The sequence below is a fragment of the Bos mutus genome, chromosome 25 (assembly GCF_027580195.1).
Source record: "Bos mutus isolate GX-2022 chromosome 25, NWIPB_WYAK_1.1, whole genome shotgun sequence".
Taxonomy (NCBI): domain Eukaryota; kingdom Metazoa; phylum Chordata; class Mammalia; order Artiodactyla; family Bovidae; genus Bos; species Bos mutus.
The window spans coordinates 2752750-2771709 of NC_091641.1; the positions used below are offsets into that span (position 1 = coordinate 2752750).

At 43.1% G+C, this 18960-nt stretch overlaps 1 protein-coding gene across 6 annotated transcripts in view; it reads left to right on the plus strand.

Annotated features, from left to right (window-relative positions):
- The first annotated feature begins 11776 nt into the window (after window positions 1-11776).
- RNF216 (ring finger protein 216) overlaps window positions 11777-18960 on the plus strand; it is a 120782-nt gene continuing 113598 nt past the window's right edge. For all 6 annotated transcript variants that reach the window (XM_070362781.1, XM_070362780.1, XM_005887323.3 and 3 more), the window contains exon 1: window positions 11777-11912. The gene's annotated coding sequence lies outside the window, so the exon portion shown is untranslated. The remainder of the gene's footprint in view (window positions 11913-18960) is intronic.

Genomic DNA, 18960 nt, shown 5'->3' on the forward strand with positions numbered 1-18960 from the left:
GTACATGGATTCACTAAAATAGACCACATCATTGGCCCTGTAACATCATTGGCCAATTCTTGAAAAATGTTTTTGAGTTGGTAGCATGTAGAATATGTTCTCTAGTCACAAAAAAATTAAATTAGAAGTCAATTAGAGAAAGATATCTAATAATAATAAAGAAATTTAATTCCAAATAATAAAGAAATTTAAAACACAATCCTAAATAATCTGTAAGTCAACTGAAAAATCACAAGGGAAATAACAAAATGTTTGAATTGAATGGAAATTTTAAGAAATACATGAAAACTAATAACTTTTATTCTTCAAAAGACACCATCAAGTAAACAAAAAGGCAAGAGATTTGAGAGAAAATATGCACAATACTAAGGACTTTTATTGAAAAAAAAACTCATAACAATTGTAAGAAGCTGAAGCACTCAATTTAAATAATGGGCAAAAAAATTGAACAAAAATTTCACAAAAGAAGAAATAAAAAGGCCAATAAGTATAGGAGAAGATGCTGAACATAATTCACCATTAGGGAAACAAAAATTAAACCACACTAATGTAGGGACTTTCCTGGCAGTCCAGTGGTTAAGAATCTGCCTTCCACTGCAGATTCGACCCCTGATCAGGGAACTAAAATTCCACATGGCTTGGGGCAGCAGAATCCAGGTGCCACAAATAAAGAGAAGTGCAGTGCTGCAGTGAAGATCCTGCCACAACTAAGACCCAATGTATTATTATTAAATAAATAAAACAATAAAATTAATAAAATAAATTTAAAAAAATTTAAAAGACAGTATCAATGGAGTAACGGAGAAGGCGATGGCACCCCATTCCGGTACTCTTGCCTGGAAAACCCATGGACGGAGGAGCCTGGTAGGCTGCAGTCCATGGGGCCGAGAAGAGTCAGACATGACTGAGCAACTTCACTTTCACTTTTCACTTTCATGCATTGGAGAAGGAAATGGCAACCCACTCCAGTGTTCTTGCCTAGAGAATCCCAGGGACGGGGGAGCCTGGTGGGCTGCCGTCTCTGGGGTCACACAGAGTTGGACACGACTGAAGTGACTTAGCAGCAGCAGTAATGGAGTAAAAAGGCAATCCACAGAATGGGAGAAAATATATAGAAATCATATATCTTATGAGGAATTAGTATCCAGAATATATAGAAACCACCTAAAACTCAATAATGAAGAAACAAATACATTCACAAATGGACAAAAGACTGAACAGATATTTCTCCAAAGAAAATACACAAATAGCCAACATGCACCTGAAAAGATGCTGAAGATCATAATCATTCAGTTCAGTCCAGTCGCTCAGTCGTGTCCGACTCTTTGCCATCCCATGAATTGCAGCACGCCAGGCCTCCCTGTCCATCACCAACTCCCGGAGTTCACTCAGACTCACGTCCATCGAGTCAGTGATGACCTCCAGCCATCTCATCGTCTGTCGTCCCCTTCTCCTCCTGCCCCCAATCCCTCCCAGCATCAGAGTCTTTTCCAATGAGTCAACTCTTCGCATGAGGTGGCCAAAGTACTGGAGTTTCAGCTTTAGCGTCATTCCTTCCAAAGAAATCCCAGGGCTGATCTCCTTCAGAATGGACTGGTTGGATCTCCTTGCAGTCCAAGGGACTCTCCAGAGTCTTCTCCAACACCACAGTTCAAAAGCATAATCATTAAGGAAACGTATATCAAAGCTACAGTGAGATACCACCTCATTCCCTTAGAATGGGAAATATTTAAAAAAAAACAAAAACAGTAAATAACAATATTGGCAAAGATACGGAAAAGTTGCAACTCTTGGGCACAGTTAATGGGAATGTCAAAATGGTGGAAAAGAGTATGTTCCTTAAAAATGAAAACCAGAATTATCATATGACCCAGCAATTCCACTTCTGAATAGTAAACATACACCCAAAGGAGTTGAAAGCAGGATCTCGAAGAGATATTTGTATGCCCATGCTCACAGCTGCATTGTTCACAATAGTTAAAACATGGAAGTAACCCACGTGTCCACTGACAGATGACTGGATAAGCAAAACGTGGTAACGTACAAATGGGCTACTATTCAGCCGTAAAAAGGAAGAAGATTCTGACACATACTACAGCATGGATAAAACTCGAGGACACCGTGTTAAGTGAAATAAATCAGTCACAAAAAAAACAAATACTGCATGAGCACATTTAAACAAGGTACTTGCTGCTGCTGCTGCTAAGTCACATCAGTCGTGTCCGACTCTGTGCGAACCCATAGACGGCAGCCCAACAGGCTCCTCTGTCCCTGGGATTCTCCAGGCAAGAATAGTGGAGTGGGTTGCCATTCCCTTCTCCAATGCACTTAGGGTAGTCAAAATCCTAGAGACAGAAAGTAGAATGGTGGTTGACAGGGGCTGGGGGGGAATGGGGAGTGATTGTTGAATGGGTATAGAACGCTGGTTTTTAAAAAAAGTTATGGTGACAGTGATGTGCAACATTATAAATGTATTTACTACCACTGCAGTGTGTACTTAAAAATGGTGAAGATGGTAAATTCTATTTTATATGTATTTTACTATAATAAAATTACCAACAAATGAACATATGTTGAACAAAAGGAACCAGACACAAGAGTACCTGCTTTATGAGCTCATTTATCTGAAGCTATAGGAAAAGCAATTCTAATCTAAAGTGATAGAAAGAAGATGAGTGGTTGCCTAGCGCCAGGGATGGGGGTGGCGGATTGGCAAGGAAGGAGCACGGGGACTGTTTTGGGGTGATGGAGATGGTCTCTGTCTTGATTATGCTGAGGGTTACACGGGCATATAAATCTGTCAAAACTCATAGGAATGTATACTTATAGCAGGTGCATTGTGTTGAATACAAATTATACTGTTACTGTATTGGGCCTGAATGGGAGGAGATGACTACTTCTGAATGCAGGCAGGGTTCAGGAATAATTTCCTTCATGGCCAGATGAGCACAGCCTCATCTAGATAAAGCTGATGGTGAGACTTCCAGCCCTTGGGAACAAAGTGATGACGCACAAATTAGGAAAACGCAGTCCTCTGCTGTTATAAATTGTTTTATAGGTCGCTGCCACATTAACTGCTTATAACCAGAAAATGAAATCAAGGGAACACTGCTGTGATGACTCACAGAGATGTACGAATTGTACCACAGCTCTCTGGAAGGTTCGGAGGGTTGGTGTCTGTGTCACACCACCTGCCCTGTTACATGGAAGTATAGCCAGTATGGTTGATCGGAATTTCCGGATTTCAAACACCATTTGTTGTCAATAGTTTTGTCTGTAGATAGGTATCTTTTCCCCTGATTTGTGGTGCTGGTTAACATGAAAAGCAAAAAAACAAAAACAAAAAAAAACCAGGGACTCCTCTTGTTGATTTATGTTTTTACTTGATTGCTTCGGGTCTTGGTTGCGGCACGTGGGATCTTCCTGCAGCATGCAGGATCCTTCATTACTGTTCATGGACTCTGCAATTGTGGTCCATGGGGTCAGTAGTTGCAGCACTCGGGCTTTGTTTCTCTGAGGCTTGTGGGATCTTAGTTCCCTGACCAAGGATCAAACCCCTGACCCCTGCCTTGCAAGGCAGATTCTTGACCACTGGACGACCAGGGAAGTCCCCAGTTCCTCTTGTTGATATAGGACTCCATTTTTCCCTTAAAGTATAAATGTGGAACAAATATTCCTTGATTGCTGACTGATCACTGACTATTCTTTTCTCTCTCTCTTTTTTTAAATAGGCAAGTTTTATTATCAAATGTAATCATTCTACAAAAACTCAGTAATCTTGTAGTATTACTGCCTTTAAGTCTTTCAGAGCTTTGGACAGATAGCATTTTAAGGCAGCAAGTATAAAGAACTTTTTTTTTTAACTTAAGTGCCAGTTATCACCAAGTTTCACACAAAAATGGTTTTTGTTTCGTATTTTCATTTTTCCTACTGTAGTTAAAGAGCCGATTCTGGTCAGTGAAGAGGGAATGTTTGACTCTCCACTCAGAGTGTTAATCCAAATAATGTAAAGTAAGTAAAAATAGCAACCATGTAAATCTTTATGACATTGCAGCCAAGCTAAGGACATGGTCAGTAACTTATAGAAACGTGATTCGTACAGATGACCCACAGACACATGAAAAGATGCTTGTCATAGGTAATTATTAGAGAAAAGCAAATCAAAACTACACTGGGGTAGCAGCTCACACTGATCAGAATGGCTAGCATTGAAAATATACAAATAACAAATGCTGGAGAGGATGTGGAGAAAAGGGAACCCTCCTACACTATTGGTGGGAATGTAAATTGGTGCAGCCATTATAGAAAACAGCATGGAGGCTCCTCAAAAAAATGAAAAGTAGAGTTTCCCTATGATCCAACAATCCCACTCCTGGGTGCACATCCAGATAAAACTTTAATTCAAAAAGATACACGCACCCCTCTGTTCACAGCAGCACTATTTATAACAGCCAAGACACGGAAACAACCTACATGTCTATTGACGGATACGTGGATCAAGAAGACGTGATGTATATACACAGTGGAATATTACTCATTCATAAAAACGAATGAAGTAATGCCATTTGAAGCAACATGGATGGACCCAGGGATTATCATACTAAGTGAAGTAAGTCGGGAAGAAAACGACAAATACCATATGCTAGCACACATTCGCAATCTAAGACATGACACAGGGTCACAGGGGCGGGGCTTCCCTGACGGTGGTGGCAGAGACGGGGTTGGAGGCACAGAAGCAGCTCCGCGTGCAAAGCCTTTGGGCTCTGCAAGGCCGGAGGCTCCAGCTCGGAAGAGGCAGATAATCAGTGCCGGCTGGGTCTGGGATGCAGGGGGGCCTTTGAAAAAGGAGAGCGGGCAGAAGAGAAGCGTTCCTTCCGAGCTCGTGCTCGAGAATTACAGCTCGCAGCCTTGAAGAAACACCATGAAAATGAGATCTCTCATCACGCAAAGGAGACTGAGTGCCTGAAGAGAGAAACTGAGCGGCACAAGCGGTCCATCAAGAAACCAGACGTCGTGATGACGGTGGTCAAGTGCACACAGTTCTCCGTGGAATGGCTACCTATTATTGCCCACTTCTGTGTGGACTATGTGTAGACACATAGTAGTATCTGTGTGCTCCCAGCAAATTATAATAAATCGTCCTCAGTGAAGAGAAATAAAAAAAACATGACACAAATGAACACATCTTTGAAACGGAAACAGACTCACAGATACACAGAACAGACTTATGGTTGCCAGGCGGGGCAGGGCAGGGAAGGATGGGGAGTTTGGGACTGGCAGGTGCAAACTGCTGTATATAGAATGGATAAGCAACAAGGTTCTACTATATAGCACAAGGAACTGTATTCAATATCCCAGGATAAACCATAATGGAAAAGAATATTAAAAAGCATATATATATATATGTATATGTATATCTGAACCACTTTGCTGTACAGCAGAAATGAACATAATGTTGTAACACAACTGGAGCCACTGGTTTTTACATCACCTCAGTCTCAATAAGGGAATTCCACTACTTTCACCGTGACCCAGAGAGCACACCCAGAGGGCCTGCGAACCCTCCTGGAGCTCGGACCACGGCCACTTCGTTCTTAATGAAGCATGTTTTAAGTTTCATGTCTTGCACCTTGATTTAACTTTTACTTGTAGTTCATTGCTTTGTTTAATTATAAATTTAAAAATGTTAATAACATGGAATCTATTTTTCTGATTACCTTCTGCTTATGGAAAGTGAGATGTTTTTACTTATAGCAATAAAATAAAGTTTCCTTTTTATTTTTTATTGAATTTTGGTTGATTTACAACATCACGTTAGTTTCTGGTGTATAGCAAAGTGATTTGGTTATATACATGCATATATATTCTTTTTCAGGTTCTTTTCCATTATAGTTTACTATAATATATTGAATATAGGTCCCTGTGCTATACAATAGGACCTTGTTGATTATCTATTTTAAATACAGTAGTTTGTATCTGCTAATCCTAAACTTTGGTAACGATAAATTTGTTTTCTGTCTGTGAGGTGAGTCTGTTTCTTTTTTGCATAAATATGTATTTTAAAAATATATTGAATAGTTGATTTACAATGTTGTGTTAATTTTTACTGTACAGCAAAGTGATTCAGTCATACGTATATATATATTTTTTATATTCTTCTCCATTGTGGTTTATCACAGGATTCTGAAGACGGTTCCCTGGGCTCTACAGTTGGCCCTTGTTGTTTATCCATTCTATATGTAATAGTTTGCATCTTCGAATCCCAGACTCCCAATCGATCTTAAATAAATATATTTTAACAAAAATGAAGCAGTCTAAAGAAAAACATTATTAATGGCCAGCAAGTAGATTAGGCAAATACTGTTTGTGGTGGCACGGCTCAAATGTCTGAGATTTGGGAATGTGCTCTCTTCTCAGCTCTGCTGCTTTGTGGGTCGATGAGAGAGCTGGCGGGGGCTCACCTGTGTCATCTCAGTCAGATGGGGCAACAGCATCAAATCAACAGTTAACCGTGGGACTTCCCTGACAGCCCAGTGGTTAAGATTCTGCACTTCCACTGCAGGGGGCATGGGTCCGATCCCAGTCTGGGAACTAAGATCCCACAAGCCAGGTGGAACAGCCAAAAACAACAACAAATATGACAACTTATGGAATCCTTGGAAGCAAGGGCCATACTCTTTCCTGCTGTCTGCTGGCCAGCAGGTCATTCCTTCTCATTCATTGATGATTTTAGGACATGTCTTATTCCATGCCCTCCACCTGCCATTCTGACATCTTTCTTGATGATTTAACATCCTTTTAAATTATCTCTCCACTCCAGGCTCTTAGCTTACTGATCCCTCCCCTTCAATGATCAAGACTTCACCTGTTAATCCACACTCACAGTTACACTCTCAGTTCAGTTCAGTCATTCAGTTGTGTCCAACTCTCTGCGACCCCATGAACTGCATGCAGCACACCAGGCCTCCCTGTCCACACCAGCTTCTGGAGTTTACTCAAACTCATATACATCGAGTCAGTGATGCCATCCAACCACCTTATCCTCTGTTGTCCCCTTCTTCTCCTGCCTTTACTCTTTCCCAGCAACAGGGTCTTTTCCAAAGAGTCAGTTCTTCACATCAGGTGGCCAAAGTATTGGAGCTTCAGCTTCAGCATCAGTCCTTTAAATAAATATTCAGGACTGATTTCCTTTAGGATGAACTGGTTGGATCTCCTTGCAGTCCAAGGGACTCTCAGAGTCTTCTCCACACACCACAGTTCAAAAGCATCAATTCTTTGGCGCTCAGCTTTCTTTATAGTCCAACTCTCACATCCATACATGACTACTGGAAAAACCACAGCTTTGACTAGACAGAACTTTGTTGGCAAAGAAGTGTCTCTGCTTTTTAATATGCTGTCTCGGTTGGTCATAACTTTTTACCAAGGAGCAAACGTCTTTTAATTTCATGGCTGCAGTCACCATCTGCAGTTATTTTGGAGCCCCAAAAAATAAAGTCACTGTTTCCCCATCTATTTGCCATGAAGTGATGGGACCAGATGCCATGATCTTAGTTTTCTGAATGTTGAGCTTTAAGCCAACTTTTTCACTCTCCTCTTTCACTTTCACGAAGAGGCTCTTTAGTTCTTCTTCGCTTTCTACCATAAGGGTGGTGTTATTCACATATCTGAAAGTGAAGTGAAGTCGCTCAGTCATGTCCGACTCTTCGAGACGCCATGGACTGTAGCCTATCAGGCTCCTCGGTCCATGGGACTTTCCAGGCAAGAGTGCTGGAGTGGATTGCCATTCCCTTCTCCAGGGGATCTTCCTGACCCAGGAATCAAACCCAGGTCTCCCGCATTGCAGGCAGACGCTTTACCTTCTGAGCCACCAGGGAAGCCCTCACGTTTCTGAGGTTACTGGTATTTCTCCCGGCAATCTTGATTCCAGCTTGTGCTTCCTCCAGCCCAGTGTTTTTCATGATGCACTCTGCATATAAGTTAAATAAGCAGGGTGACAATATACAGCCTTGATGTACTCCTTTCCCTATTTGGAACCAGTCTGTTTTCCCATGTTCAGTTCTAACTGTTGCTTCCTGACCTGCATACAGATTTCTCAGGAGGAAGGTCAGGTGGTCTGGTATTCCCATCTCTTTAAGAATGTTCCGTAGTTTGTTGTGATCCACACAGCCAAAGACTTTGGCATAGTCAATAAAACAGAAGTAGATGTTTTTCTGGAACTCTCTTGCTTTTTCAATGATCCAGTGGATGTTGGCAATTTGATCTCTGGTTCCTCTGCCTTTTCTAAAACCAGCTTGAACATCTGGAATTTCACAGTTCACATACTGTTGAAGCTTGGCTTGGAGAATTTTGAGCATTACTTTGCTATTGTGTGAGATGAGTGCTATTGTGCAGTAGTTTAAGCATTCTTTGGCATTGCCTTTCTTTGGGATTGGTATGAAAACTGACCTTTTCCAGTCCTGTGGCCACTGCTGTTTTCCAAATTTGATGGCATATTGAGTGCAGCACTTTCACAGTATCATCTTTTAGGATTTGAAATAGCTCAACTGGAATTCCATCCCCTCCACTAGCTTTGTTTGTAGTGATGCTTTCTAAGGCCCACTTGACTTTGCATTCCAGGATGTCTGGCTCTAGGTGAGTGATCATACCATCGTGATTATCTGAGTCGTGTAGATCTTTTTTGTATAGTTCTCCTGTATATTCTTGCCACCTCTTCTTAATATCTTCGTTAGGTCCATACTATTTCTGTCCTTTATGGTGCCCATCTTTGCATGAAATGTTCCCTTGGTATCTCTAATTTTCTTGAGGAGATCTCTAGTCTTTCCCATTCTGTTGTTTTCCTCTATTTCTTTGCATTGATCACTGAGGAAGGCTTTCTTATCTCTCCTTGCTATTCTTTGGAACTCTGCATTCAAATGGGTATATCTTTCCTTTTCTCCTTTGCCTTTCGCTTCTCTTCTTTTCACAGCTATTTGTAAGGCCTCTACAGACAACCATTTTTCCTTTTTGTATTTCTTTTTCTTGGGGATGGTCTTGATCCCTGCCTCCTGTACAGTGTCACGAACCTCCTTCCATAGTTCTTCAGGCACTCTATCAGATCTAATCCCTTGAATCTATTTCTTACTTCTACTGTATAATCATAAGGGATTTGATTTAGGTCATACCTGAATGGTCTAGTGGTTCTCCCTACTTTCTTCAATTTAAGTCTGAATTTGGCAATAAGGAATTTGATTTGAGCCACAGTCAGGGCCCAGTCTTGTTTTTTGCTGATGGTATAGAGCTTCTCCATCTTTGACTGCAAAGAATATAGTTACACCCTAGGCTTCATCATTACCAAAACTGCACCAATTTCTAAGACCTCAGCTTCAAGAATCCCTCTCTTCGACACCCTTCCGTCTCTCTAGATTCCTTCTTCCCTCTGCATCTATGTAAGTAGCTGGAGAAAGATCCACCTCCCTGCTACCTGTCCTCACTTTAAGCTTGTAATCCTGGAACTCCAGACCAGCAACCCTTTGCAGTTGCTATCATTTCACTCTCTCATCCTTTTCTTTCACAAACCTCCAAGACCCTCTCTCTGACCTCACTCTCAGCTAACGGCTCTCCTTCTGCTTTTACTGAAATTCAGTTGTATTGTGTTGAATCTCTGAGCAGCGTTTGGCACTGTTGATAACTCCCTTCTCGGGACACTTTCTTTCTCTAGCCTTGGGGTACCACTCTCTTCTGTGTTTCATCCTCCTGTACTGCTCTTTCCTTCTTGACATCCTCCTCTAGATCCTAAATGTTAGGTGACCCTGGCCTCCCTCAGCTGCCCTCTCTCCTCTATCTACACTCATTCCCCAGGTATAAGTATAGCCAGTCCTGAGGCCTTATATATTATCTGTATCTTAGTAAATCCCAATTTAAGTCCTCAGCCTCTGAGTTCTTATCTTTCTGAAGCTACAGACTCATAGATCTATTTGTCTATTCACATATCTAGGGTCTAGTTTGCAATGTAACGTGCAAAAACACATTCACTTCTCCCTACTCCAGCCAAAATCTGTTCCTCCTGATTTTTCCTGTATTTGTGAATGGCATCACTATTCACCCAGCTGCACAAGCCAAAAACCTATAGTTATCCTCAATTCTGTTCATTCTCTCTCAGTCTACACCCAATCCATCAACAAATCTTTGTTACATTAAAAAAAAATCCCTAATCTGACCATTTTCATTACCTCCTCCTTGACTGTGCTGATCCAAGCCAACATGTCTTATCATTTAGAATCCTGTGATAGCTTCCTAACTGGTTTTCCTGATTCTGCTCTTACCTTTCTATAGTCTATGTCCAAATAGCCACCACAGTGCTTTCAGAAAACACAAATCAACTCACTGCTGCTGCTGCCAAGTCACTTCAGTCGTGTCCGACTCTGTGCAACCCCATAGACGGCAGCCCACCAGGCTCCCTCATCCCTGGGATTCTCCAGGCAAGAACACTGGAGTGGGTTGCCATTTCCCTCTCCAATGCATGAAAGTGAAAAGTGAAAGTGAAGTTGCTCAGTCGTGTCCAGCTCTTAGCGACCCCATGGACTGCTGCCCACCAGGCTCCTCTGTCCAAGGGGTTTTCCAGGCAAGAGTACTGGAGTGGGGTGCCATTGCCTTCTCCGAAATCAACTCACAACTGTCCCCAATTCCCCAGCAGCTTTCCATCACACTTAAAATAAAATCCAAATACATTTTAAGACCGTCTACTATTTGGCTCCTAACCAGCTTGCCAAGCCCATTCCCTAGCACTTCCTCTCACTGCTTTGCAGCCACGTGGCATCACCCTGTTTTTTCTAACACACCAGGCATATTCACAATCTCAGGGCTTTGCTCTTTCTATACTCTCTGCTTGGAGCTCTTTCTTCAGGTGGTCGCCATGGCTCACTCCCTCACTTGATTTAGACCACTCTCAGTGAACTCCGGGAGTTGGTGATGGACAGGGAGGCCCGGCGTGCTGCGATTCATGGGGTCGCAAAGAGTCGGACACGACTGAGCGACTGATCTGATCTGATCTGATTATCTTCATCGCAGCTTCCCTGGTGGCTCAGCTGGAAAGAATCCGCCTACCAATGCAGGAAGTGTGGGTTCGACCCCCGGGTGGAAAAGATCCCCTGGAGAAGGAAATGGCAACCCACTCCACTATGCTTGCCTGGGAAATCCCATAGACAGAGGAGCCTGGTGGGCTACAGTCCTTGGGGTCACAACAGTCGGATACAACTTAGTGACTAACCAACAATTATCCCCATCACTCTGTCCTTTTCTCTGCTTTATTTTTCATCCGTGTGTGTGCGTGTTTCCGAACACTTACTGCCTGAGCCAGTATTTTAATTGGTTCGTTAGTTCACCAGTTATTGACTTGCCCACTAAAATACAAGTTTCATGGGAACAGGGACCTTCTGTACTGCTTTTGCTCCAATTCCTAGAACAGTGCCTGGCACACAGGAAGCCCTCTGAATATATGTTCCGTGAATGATTTGCCAAAGGCAATGGGTGCAAATAAATGCAGATCCAGGAGATTTCCACGGTCATCCGCTTCACGTCCTGGAGCTGAAACCCCCAGAGTGATAGTGACACTTCACGGGGCTCCTTTCGTCCTCCCGCCTAGTGGCGAAGTCAAGACTCAGCCCACGCCGAGCCGGGACGAAGGACAGGAGTCCCTCTCTATGGTCTTACTCCCCAGACCCCTCCTCCCTAGCCCCCTGCGTGCCTCTATGGTTCTTCCTGTCATTAGTCGGGAGGGGGCGCTGTGCGCAGGCGCGCGGTGACGCCTCAGCAAGGCCGGAAGGAGGGCAGCGGCGGCGGCGGCGACTAGGCTGTCGCGGCCGCTCCTGCTGACTGGAACCCGCGGCTTCAGAAGCCCCAGAGCCTGCCTCGCGAGCCGGCGAGTCGAGTGGCGAGTAAGTATCGGCCGCGACTCCTCGGCCGGCTCTGTGGGGCGAGTGGCGTCTTCACCGGGCGCCTCCATTAAGCCGGGGGTGGGGGCGGGGGCTCGACCGTGAAGGGCCCGGGGGGGCGCGAGCCTGGCCGGGCGGCTGCCCCGACGCGAGCGAGCCCAGGGCCGGCTCCGGGCAGCGCCGAGCGGCCGGAGCAGCGGGGCCGGCGGCCAGGCAAGAGCGACAAAGGCACGGGCGGCCGGCGGACCCTCCGCAGGTCCCGTTACTTCGGGAAGTTTCGCGGGCCGGTCGGTGGGTCCGCCGCGCGAGGACTCGAAAGCGCCGAAAGACTCGAGTTTCCTCGGCAGCACCTCCCGGGAAGCGGTGGCCGAGGAGCAGAGCGCGGCCCCGAGCGCGCGCGGGGCGCAGCGCCGTGACTTTGAACTCCGACGCCCGGAGGTGGGGGGTGGGGGTGGAGCTGCGGGCTCTCAGACCCTCGCGGCTCACCTCTGGAGGGGGTCTTCTCTAGAAGGCGGCCGCTCGCTGCTGCCCACCCTCGTGAGGATTCCCCGAACCCCGGGCAGCGCAGGGAACACGAACCCCCCCGCCCCAGTGTGCCCGGAGTGCTGGGCGGCGAACGAAGGCGCTGTTCCCGCGTGGGTTGTGGCTCGAATGCCGCGTGGGGCGACTGTCGAAAACTTTGGGCCGCTCCGGTCTCGTGACCCAGCTCGCTGAGAGCCTTGAGGGGTCTCCGCGACGTCCGCAGGGCAGGGTGCCGACCTCAGCGAGTGGAGCGCTGTGATCAGTCGGGGTGCGTCGTGAGGAGCGCCTGGAGGGGGCTGGTCCTAAGCTTTTTGATACCACGAGAAGATGGCTTGCGCTGCTGGGAGTGGGCATGGCCGCATTCAGAACGCTGGCCTCAGGAAGACCGCGGAGAAACAGCCTTGCTCCGTTAGTTTGTTTTTTTTTTTTTTTTTTTTGCAGAAGTCGTTTATAGTAGCTGGGAGTAGGAAGTGGCTGGATTTAAGGAAATAGCTTGAGAGCCTGGGGCCAGACTTTCGGAGCTCCCTGTTAACGTAAATAGAGCCTTTATAGTTTCCTCCTGAAGGCAGGCAGCAACTGCAGAAAGAGAAGAAGCCTTGCAGCCCGTTTGGAGAAGTGTAATGAAGGAAGTTGAGCTATGAGTCTGGAAGACTGAAAGTTTATGAAATAGGGTGGATGAGAGAGCCTGTGCTCATGTTAATGAGTATTTAGTGTTCTAGGCTGTGGTAAGAGCTTTACAGACGTCATAATTTTCTTTAGCTAGACACTGTTCTAAGGATTTTCCGTATATTAACTCTGAATCCTCGATAACGTGGCTTTTGTCGTCCCGTATTTTCAAGAGGGAGAAAATGAGGTGCTGAAAAAATAACTTACCTTGTAAGGGTCTAAGCTGGGACTCGAACCCATTTGGCTCCAGAGTTCATACTCCTAATTATCCTGCTATACCTGTGAATATTCAAGAAGTTCTGGCGTATTTACTTTTGCCAGGCTGTGTGCTGTGTCCTGAGGCTTTGGAAATGAATTACACAAGGGTCCTACCTTCTTGAGGCTTTACTGGTGGCTCAGACAGTAAAGAATCTGCCTGCAATGCAGGAGACTGGGTTTCGATCCCTGGGTAAGAAAGATTCCCCTGGAGAAGGAAATGGCAGCCCACTCAAGCGTTCTTGCCTGGAGAATCCCATTAACAGAGGAGCCTGATGGGCTACAGTCCATGGGGTCGCAAAGAGTCGCATATGACTGAGCAACTAACACTTTTTCAGTTCCCTACCCTCTTGGAACTCTTTTTAGCAAAGGAGGTGGATGTTAAGCATAGCTTCCTAAATGTTTTATTGTGGTAGTACTTGGAAGGGGTAAGAGACAGATGAACAGACACTGGGGGTAGTCTGGAAAGGTTTTTCTCTGAGAAGTGAAATTTTAAGATGAGGAACTGAAGAATAAATAGAGTTAATTTGGTCAAAGAGGGGCAGAGAGAAGAGCCTGAAATTTCATGGCACTTTCTAGGACCTGAGCTGTGGTTTGTGCAGAATGGTGAATAGGGAAAGAAGTATGAGGTGGGGCTGGCTGTGTCAGCAAGGTCATGTGAGGCAGGGTTTCATTGGCCATGGTAAGGGTTTTGGTTCTGCCATGAAGAGATTTGTGGTTTAAAAAACAAAAACAAAACTCCGTGCTATATGAAAATTCATTGGGGGGTACAACTTGTAGACAGTATTGGGATAGAAGGGGCAGGATGTCATGAGTTAACGGAGGATTCAACTGTAAAAATATTGTTGAAAACATTGATTTCTTCCTTGTGGATTGAGGATATGCTTGCTTATCCATCCCAGTTTCCGAACCAATTTTCAGTTGACAATTGGAGGAAAAAACTTAATGTTGTATGTTAAGCTCGTTAGCCTACCCACTGAAAATTTTGAATAATTTCTGGTTTAAAACCTTTCGTGTTGTAAAAAGATACTGAGAACAGAATTTTTAGAGCTCTTTGAAACCACCTGAACTCCAGACTAATTGTTTGCATATCATCTCTGATTATGGATGCTATTTTACCTTAGTTCTTTCATTTTGTATGTATCTTGAAATTAACGTGCATTGCATTTTCTTATTCTGAACTCATCAACTTCATTGTTCTTTCTTTATAGTATCACCATCGTCCAGTCATCTGATCTCAACATGGAGGTCAACTTTGACTCCTTGCGTCCTCTTGCCCTGATGACCAGTTACATATGAAATCCCATTGTTGCACTTTGCTGGTGGTCCGGTGGTTAAGACTCCCAGTTTCCGTTGCAGGGGGTGCAGGTTCAGTCCCTGGTTGGGGAACTAAAATATGCCATGTGCTGTGTCCTTAAAAAAAAGTCCCATTGAGTCTAACCTTTATAATTAGTATCCTACATCTTTTCCTTCCTCTGCTTGCTGTTACCTTTTACCTTTAGTTCCCACTTCACTGGCTCTTGTTTACTGGGTTTTCCTGCCTCTGGATGTCTTTTGCAGTCAGTGTCTTACACATTGCAGCTTGGTCGTTGTTCCTAAAGCACAGCTCTCTGCATTGCTTCCCATTGAGTTAGAAAATAAAAATTAGAGCTCTGCTTCACTTTTCTGTTAGCAAACCACCTCTGAGCTTAGTGACTTAATACAACAGTTTTTTTTGTTGGCAGTTTTGTGGGTCAGGAAGTTGGGAAGATTTCACCGGGGCCTTTTTTTTTTTTTATTCACATGCTGTCAGCCACAGTGGCTGGAACTGGAGGATATACTTCCAGAATGACTTCTTTATTCAAATGCCTTGTCTGCGGCTGCTGGAAGACGGCCCAGCTGCCTTTCCCTCTCCATGTAATGTCAGAGCTTTCCATGTGGTCTCTCCAGTAGGGTAGTCAGACTTCTTACATGGTCACTCTGGGCTTCCAGAGCCCTTGATGGAAGTGCTACTGTCTTAAAACTAAGCATGGAACTGGCAGAGCATTCAGTTTAGCTTAAATACTGCTGTCTCCCCTTAGCCTTCCCTGACTGCCTGATCTCTCTTAACTGTAATAGTCTTTGTATTGCAGTAAAGACCATACTTTGTAGTATACTCAATTGTGTGCATATTTTCTCTCACTGATGGAAGTTCTGTGAGGCAAGATCCATGTTGGATTTTCCTTGTTATTCCCTATGAGGCATAACACAGATTCTTTAAGTGTTAAGTAAATAATACCAGTTTAGTGCAGAAAAATCAAAATTTAAGGAAGCAAAAATATAAACCTACTGCTTAGAAATAACCATTATCAACTTTTTTGTGTTAATTTGATATTGATTACATATTAGTACAGGATTACAAAGAATGGCTATCTAAATATTAAGATGAGAAACTAGTATTTGAATGAAGAGCAGTAATCATTTATAGACATTTTAAAAAAATATGCTTGGAAGTGGTTTGTGGGGGCTGGTATAACCTGGGCATGTCGGCTTCTCCCAGCCTGGCCTGGCTCTCCTTTGCCCTGCTTTCCTTAATTACCCCAAAATCAATGTTGCAAAAGTGATGGGCATATTTTTGGAGATTATTCTGGAAAGCAGCAACACCACAAAACCCCAGGACCATGCAGTATTAGGAGCATCTGAAAGGAAAAGCGGAGAAGTGATGTGAATAGAGGAATAAGAAGGAAATAGTTTGTTTAAGACAGACCTAAGGACTCTGGTCACAAGGAAGCAAAGATGCAGTTTTGACATGAGAGAACCATGGATGATTCCCATCTTTTCCTGACTTCCTTTGTTTTCCAGATTTTCTATAATGATGTAATTTTTTATTACACTACATTGTGTAATACTTTATAACTGACAAAGAGAATGAGAAACTGGTTGTTGTCACATAAGCCACGTTACTTGACTACTTAAATATGGCTGTGATGAACAGCTCCAGTCTCTGGCAGAGGAAGCTATTTTCAGAGTCACTCGTTCATTCAACAACTGTGAGACACTGAAAGTACACTTATGAATAAGACAGAGTCAAGGGCATATGGAGAAAACAAAATGTGAACTCTTTCTCATCATGTGTTGATTCATTCATACAAGGAAGAGAAGAGTTTAAAAAAAGATCGTTAGGACACGACAATTGTGGGAAGTGGAAAGGAACATAGAAGGAGTACCATCCAGATTTCTTAAACTCTTTCAATATTACCACATGAGATTCTTAAAAAAAAAAAAAAAAAAATTCTCCACTGAGTAATGAATTGATGAATACATGCTAATTTTTGGTTCTAATTTGGAAGCTTTAACTGGTATATTTGACCATAAAGTATAATCATAAATGTATTTTTATAATTAAAGGCAAGAAATAATTGAACTGTTCTTTCATGAAAGGCATTTCCTATTTCTGAACTCCACTTTGGTGTCTGATCAGTAAGTAAAAAGACATGTATAGGTTCTTGTTAACTTCCAGAGGGGAAATAAAATTTCCTAAAGAAGGAAGTAAAAGTTGTATGTGAATAGTTACAGTACTAGTGAAAAGTAGCTTGGAAGAGGAGAATAAACCCCTCCCACCCCCACCCTGGTTGGGCTTTATTATCAACCCTTATTATTAACAAAACTGTACATCTGCTCTTTCCATTTCACAATAATAATAGTCATAATGTGGCCCTTACTGTGTTCCAGGTGCTGTACTAAACACTTTATATATATTTAACTCAATTTCAGAACAGCTGTATTCTCATTTCATGAAGAAAGAAATTAGGCCTGAAAGATTAAGCAGTTTATGCATAGTCACTGATATGACTGGTTGGTGAAACCTGGGTTCATACTTAGTCTGATCTGAGCCCAGATGAGAGGACTGAATGTCAGGAAGTTAAATGACCTTTACAGAGAAGCTAGTCAGGAGTAGAAATTTCATTATCAGACTTCTCTTCTCACTGCAGCTTGGGACCACTGTACATGCCATTGATGAGGAATCTTGCTTTTAAAGCAGCACTGGTAATCTGCTTAACTACAAACTTGACAGTCTAACCAAATTAGATATAAAATAAATCACATTTTCCTTTGTTTTCCAGTGTAAAATTGAAGGAATCTAGTTGTGATAAAAAAAAGAAATAGGAAATTTGGATATTGGAATTAAGTGTTCAAAGTACTTTTTGAAAGTTGTATTGGAAAGAAAAACACTTGAATAAAGGCAGTTGAAAGTGGACACCAAAGCTCTTTCCTTTATACTGTGCCGTTTGGAAATAACATCATTATTGTTAGTTCAGATGAGATACCTAAGCTTATGCTTGGATTTATAATTTTTAAACATTGAGATACCTTTGTCCAGTTATAGGTACCAGAAAGTTCTGTTGTAATATTTAAACACAGTCTTGCTATAAAACTGTAGTATCTTATGTTGAAAAATTCTGACATTATTTGATTGTCTCTTTATAGACATCATATTATGAGAAGACATAGTTTAGGGCCTACCTCTTTTGAAGCACGTGGTTTCTCTCAGGAAGACAAAGAAAACAGATTTTCTTGAGAAGAAAAACCTTGAGTCGGTAGGTTACAGATAGAATCTTGGAACTAAAAAGGTGCCGTAGCAGTTAAAATTGTCCCCCTTTGGTTCTTACTTGATTTTCATTCTTCTGATGTCCATCAGAATAAAGCAAGAAAATGGTTCAAAAATCAAACTACAGAAAGACTTAAATAATCCTCTCCTCTTGACCCCCAAATACTGTTTCAGAGGGGCAAGCACTCTTTTTTTCCCCTGATGGTGACTTTTTTCCTCTCTAACCTTGCCATTTACAAGAAAAGAAAAAGAGCTTATCTATGTGGCTGCACCAGGTCTTAGTTGTGGCGTGTGGGCTCTGTTAGTTGCAGCGTGTGAGCTGTAGTTCCCTGAGCAGGCATTGAATCTGGCCCCCCGGCATAAGGAGCTCAAAGTCTTAGCCGCTGGACACCACCACTCTTAATAATTTTTTGGTGAATAGAATATTTTTTTAATTTTAATGTACAATATTTCAGTCTTTGCTTTTGTGGACAACATTTTTTCTATCCTGTTTAAGATATCTTTCCATGGGGAGGGAGGCGGGACTGGGGTTCAGGAGGGGGCCCACATGTACACCCATGGATGATTCATGTCAATGTATGGCGAAAACCACCACAGTGCTGCTGCTGCTGCTAAGTCGTTTCAGTCGTGTCCGACTCTGTGCGACCCCGTAGACAGCAGCCCACCAGGCTCGCCGTCCCTGGGATTCTCCAGGCAAAAACACTGGAGTGGGTTGCCATTTCCTTCTCCAATGCATAAAAGTGAAGTCGCTCAGTCGCGACCCCATGGACTGCAGCCTACCAGGCTCCTCCATCCATTGGATTTTCCAGGCAAGAGTACTGGAGTTGGCCCACCACAATATTGTAAAGTAATTAGCCTCCAATTAAAATAAATAAATTATTATTTTTAAAAAGATATCTTTCCCAGGTCTGATTTTTGAAGGTATTTTATGTTATCTTCCAGAAAGTTTATTATTTTACCTTACCATTTAAATCAACAGTTCACATAAAAATTATTTTGTCTAAGGCATATAGATGAGGTCTAGTTCTTTGATTTTCCCTA